The sequence below is a fragment of the Actinia tenebrosa genome, unplaced genomic scaffold (assembly GCF_029948245.1).
Source record: "Actinia tenebrosa isolate PJP-AT-01 unplaced genomic scaffold, QUT_ActTen_1.0 PGA_scaffold7__59_contigs__length_16204524, whole genome shotgun sequence".
Taxonomy (NCBI): domain Eukaryota; kingdom Metazoa; phylum Cnidaria; class Anthozoa; order Actiniaria; family Actiniidae; genus Actinia; species Actinia tenebrosa.
The window spans coordinates 1,892,299-1,898,024 of NW_028292584.1; positions in this window are offsets into that span (position 1 = coordinate 1,892,299).

Here is a 5,726-nt window from a genome sequence, read left to right on the forward strand (position 1 = left end):
GAGTTTTATATTCTAGAAACCTTAAATCATCGTCAATATCATGACTGATATTGACAATCCGGTGTAACTTATTAAATTACGAAATAGTGAATATAGTTATGGTTTTGTAAACGATAGTTTTGCATGGACGCAGGGTTAACTATAGATATGGGAGAAAATTATCATACTACATTGCAGGTTGCTGAGCATTAGGAATGAGGTGGTTACAAGTTGAGAAAGGAAAAGATGGCTTCAGCGAAAAGAAAAAAAAGGAAAGGGAAACATGAAAATGTAAAAGAATCCTGGTGTGTATTAAACGCAGGAGGTGAGAGTATGGTGCAAAAATTAAAGGTCACGTGACCTATGTTAAAACGATAGATGCGCATGCGTATGCTCATGATCAGAAATAAGCTCATATACCTTATATTGATGTTTGCCTTGTTGGGTCGTTGGGTCCAGAACAAACCCAACGTAGAACTCGGATCCCTAAATCGCGACTGGTATAAAGCTGAATGCCTGGCTGGCTTTTCGAAAGCGTGAAACAACATTTATGTTTCGAAATACGACTTGAATCGTTTACGTTCTTGTTGAGTTCTTTGGGGATTAATATAGCCAACCAGAATGTATAGCAAGTGCAAGTGCAACTCATAAAATTACAGAACATTAATTATTTTATCTCTTTCCACATTGATTTTAAGGTTCAAGAAAGATCTGTTACAAGAAGTAATGTACAGAGCAGAGAAAATATTTTGATAGGCTAAAAACCCACAAGGAATTATAGTGGGGAATCAAAATTCACAAAATACTTGGAAAAGTCTTGCAGAAGCTATTACAAATTGAACTTCTCTCATTATAACAATTTATTTCTAACTTAGTGAGAAAATTATGAATTTTTTCAAGAAGGTCTTGCAATTATTCATTTATACTTAACAAAACTGTATGGAAAAAGTATTTTTAAGCAAAGTCATTTTATCTGTTTCTTTGATCAATTTTCTTTTAGAAAATTATAGTTAGCACATTAAAATGCATAAACAGATTGGCTGTATACATAATCAAGTTATTTTATTGAGTGTATTAAAAATAATTCTCCTAAAAATTGCCATACTATAGATGTGCATTAAGCATTGAACAGAAAGTATAGTAAGCTGTCAGGACAAAACTAGAGCACCAGGCCAACCAAATGTCATGATAGTAACTTTAGTGTAGAAACAAACATTTTGGCTAATATTTACATACTGATTGTATACAAGCTATTTTCTGTTCCATTAAAAAAGTGCAAATATTTGTTTGAAAAGGCAATAATTGTTTTATTTATTTTGTTCCTTCTATTAATGAGTGAATTATACTACTGCTCAGTATGATTTGCACCCTGATATTGCAGGGCTGTCAACTCTCCCGGATAAACCGGGAGTCTCCAGATTTTGGACCGTGTCTCCCGGTCTCCAGATTAGAGTATCAAATCTCCCGGATAATCCCCGAAGCTGACCATTTCTTGTGCGACCCGAGTTTCACAACCATAAAATTCCAATTATTTTATGTTTGTGATATTTTACATCGCTAACAAAATCAAAACGTTCCTCATATAAACTGTTCTTTCAAGCAGGCCATTGTAATATAAGCGATAATCTGATTGGTCAGAAATAAACCAATCACATCAAATGTTACAAAGTGAAAGACGTCTTTTCGCGCGCTTTTTGACGCGCTGTGACGTCATGTCCCTTCCCTATCAATTCTCCAGATTTGAATATCTCGGGGGTTGACAGCCCTGTATTGTATATTTATGTAGGATTCTCTTGACCATGCTGTACGGGTGCTGTTTGCAAACATGGTTGAACATGGTTAACCATGGTATTGATATTGCTTTCAAACATGGTTGACCATGGTATACCATGGTATTGATATTGCATTCAAACATGGTTTACCATGGTCTACCATGGTATTGATTTTGCTTTTAAACATGGTTGACTATGGTCTACCTTGGTATTGATTTTGCTTTTAAACATGGTTGACTATGGTCTACCATGGTATTGATTTTGCTTTTAAACATGGTTGACTATGGTCTACCTTGGTATTGATATTGCTTTTAAACATGGTTGACTATGGTCTACCATGGTATTGATTTGGCTTTTAAACATGGTTGACTATGGTCTACCTTGGTATTAATATTGCTTTTAAACATGGTTGACTATGGTCTACCTTGGTATTGATTTGGCTTTTAAACATGGTTGACCAAGGTGTTCCTTGGTATTGATTTTGCTTTTAAACATGGTTGACCCTGGTCAAACCATGGTTGTTGTTTTATATAGCTAGACATTAACTGACCATGGTTGACCATGGTTAAACTTGTGCAATTTAACGTTAATTCTACTCATAGAACCCCAATAAACAAAACTAATATGAAACAATGACACAACACTCCTTTGTTTGGCACAATGAGAAGTTTAATCCAACAGAAGAAAAATAAGGCCTGGTTATAAACTTCTCAAACCTCCATAAGGGAGGGAGGGTGGGAAAATATGTCCGCACCGAAGGCTATGATATACAACTGATGCTACACACGAGGTTGAATGTAACCCTATACAAACCGACCATACTTAAGACCGGAAATGACGAACCCTTCGGTCTGGGTAGAATTAAATATTTTGACGTGGCTCAAAATAGGCCCATGTTTAACGAACCATGTTTGCTTGACCATGTTCTAACATGTTTTAATCATGTTTGACCATGGTTTGACCATGGTCCTGACGCATGGGAACTATTTCTACTGGTCTTGCCTAATATTTGAAAAAGGAGGGCGAATAAAGATTATTGGTAGCTATTCTGATCGTCAGAATGAATAAAATTCATTATCATTTTGGTGAATATATCAAAAGTTGAAATAAGTCGATATGTATCGTAATTTAAAATGCTTAAATCCATTAGTATTGACATGGAATTTAAATTAAACTACTCTTTTGGGTCGGTGTTTCATGTATGAGCACACGAAATGGCACTATCTAGGGGTTGTGTGTTATGGTAGTGTTGCAACGTTCGGTGTCAGCTTTAGTTATCCGTTTAGATGCAGCACATGTAGTTGGTGTAATACCCGTAGTACCCGTAGTACCTGTAGTACCTGTAGTAGGTGTAGTACCTGTAGTATCTGTAGTATCTGTAGTAGGTGTAGTATCCGTAGTACCCATAGTACCCGTAGTAGGTGTAGTATCTGTAGTACCTGTAGTACCTGTAATATCTGTAGTACCCGTAGTATCCGTAGTAGGTGTAGTACCTGTAGTACCTGTAGTATCCGTAGTACCTGTAGTATCTGTAGTACCCGTAGTATCCGTAGTACCTGTAGTATCTGTAGTACCAGTAATACCTGTAGTAGGTGTAGTACCTGTAGTAGGTGTAGTACCTGTAGTAGGTGTAGTATCCGTAGTAGGTGTAGTACCTGCAGTACCTGTAGTATTTGTAGTACCTGTAGTACCAGTAATACCTGTAGTATTTGTAGTACCTGTAGTAACTGTAGTACCTGTAGTACCTGTAGTATCCGTAGTATCCGTAGTAGGTGTAGTACCTGTAGTATCTGTAGTACCCGTAGTATTTGTAGTACCTGTAGTACCAGTAATACCTGTAGTATTTGTAGTACCTGTAGTATCTGTAGTACCTGTAGTACCTGTAGTATCCGTAGTATCCGTAGTAGGTGTAGTACCTGTAGTATCTGTAGTACCCGTAGTATTTGTAGTACCTGTAGTACCAGTAATACCTGTAGTATTTGTAGTACCTGTAGTATCTGTAGTAGGTGTAGTATCCGTAGTAGGTGTAGTAGATGTAGTATCCGTAGTACCTGTAGTATCCGTAGTACCTGACTCAAAAATGCGCTACCTAAAGAATATATCACATGATTTACCAAATCACACTATGGTCTCTTGTCTAAAAACTAAATATAGTGATATAAAGTATTAAGATATATATAGTTCTAGTTAGATCCATAGTTGCCTTAACCACATCAAGACATTATGACTTTTAGATGAAACTGTAGATATATTCGATTAACGATGTACATATCCTGAAATCTAAGGGATAATTCCAAAATAATTCAAGTCAATCGAAAAAATACATTAAAAAGAAAACAATAAACTAAAGTATGATTATAAGTCTTTCTTCACCTATTTATTTTGAGTTATTATAGTCTTCATGCGTACGCCTTGATAGGTTAAATGAACGCTACTGGTGACGCGCCCAGTAAGGCAGGGCATGTTTCAGAGTAAGGAAAATCAAATTTCATTCCTAAAGCGAAATTAAAATGAATTCAACAATAGAATGAACAATTTTATTAATTCTACCCATCAACATGGCTGCCGTGAAAGGTACTATGTACACCTACTACAGGTACTACAGATGCGACAGGTACTACTGATACTACACCTACTATAGCTACTACAGGTTCTACACGTACTACGGATACTACAGATACTACAGGTACTACAAATACTACAGGTATTACTGGTACTACAGGTACTACAAATACTACGGGTACTACAGATACTACAGGTACTACACCTACTACGGATACTACGGATACTACAGGTACTACAGGTACTACAGATACTACAGGTTCTGCACGTACTACGAATACTACAGATACTACACCTACTACAGGTACTACGTATACTACACCTACTACAGATACTACACCTACTACACCTACTACAGGTACTGCAGGTACTACACCTACTACGGATACTACACCTACTACAGGTACTACAGATACTACAGGTACTACACCTACTACACCTACTATAGGTATTACAGGTACTACAGGTACTACAGATACTACACCTACTACGGGTACTATGAGTACTACGGATACTACACCTACTACAGATACTACACCTACTACAGATACTACACCTACTACAGTTACTACACCTACTACACCTACTACGGATACTACGGATACTACAGGTACTACCGGTACTACAGATACTACAGGTACTACAGGTACTACAGGTACTACAAATACTACAGGTATTACTGGTACTACAGGTACTACAAATACTACAGGTACTGCAGGTACTACACCTACTACGGATACTACACCTACTACAGGTACTACACCTACTACAGGTACTACACCTACTACAGGTATTACTGGTACTACAGATACTACAGGTACTACGGATACTACGGGTACTACAGATACTACAGGTACTACGGATACTACAGGTACTACAGGTACTACACCTACTACGGATACTACGGGTACTACAGATACTACAGGTACTACCGATACTACAGGTACTACAGGTACTACAGGTACTACACCTACTACGGATACTACGGGTACTACAGATATTACAGGTACTACGGATACTACACCTACTACAGGTACTACAGGTACTACACCTACTACGGATACTATGGGTACTACGGATACTACACCTACTACAGATACTACAGATACTACAGGTACTACACCTACTACAGGTACTACAGGTACTACAGGTACTACGGGTATTACGGGTATTACACCAACTACATGTGCTGCATCTAAACGGATAACTAAAGCTGACACCGAACGTTGCAACACTACCATAACACACAACCCCTAGATAGTGCCATTTCGTGTGGTCATACATGAAGTACCAACCCTCTTTTGTATTTGCCTGATTGAATATCTCCGTCCGCCTGCGCATGAGCAGAACATTTCCCTAGCAACCAACCGTGCGAAGTCTGGTCAATAGGTAATAAAAGTCACGTACAGGTAT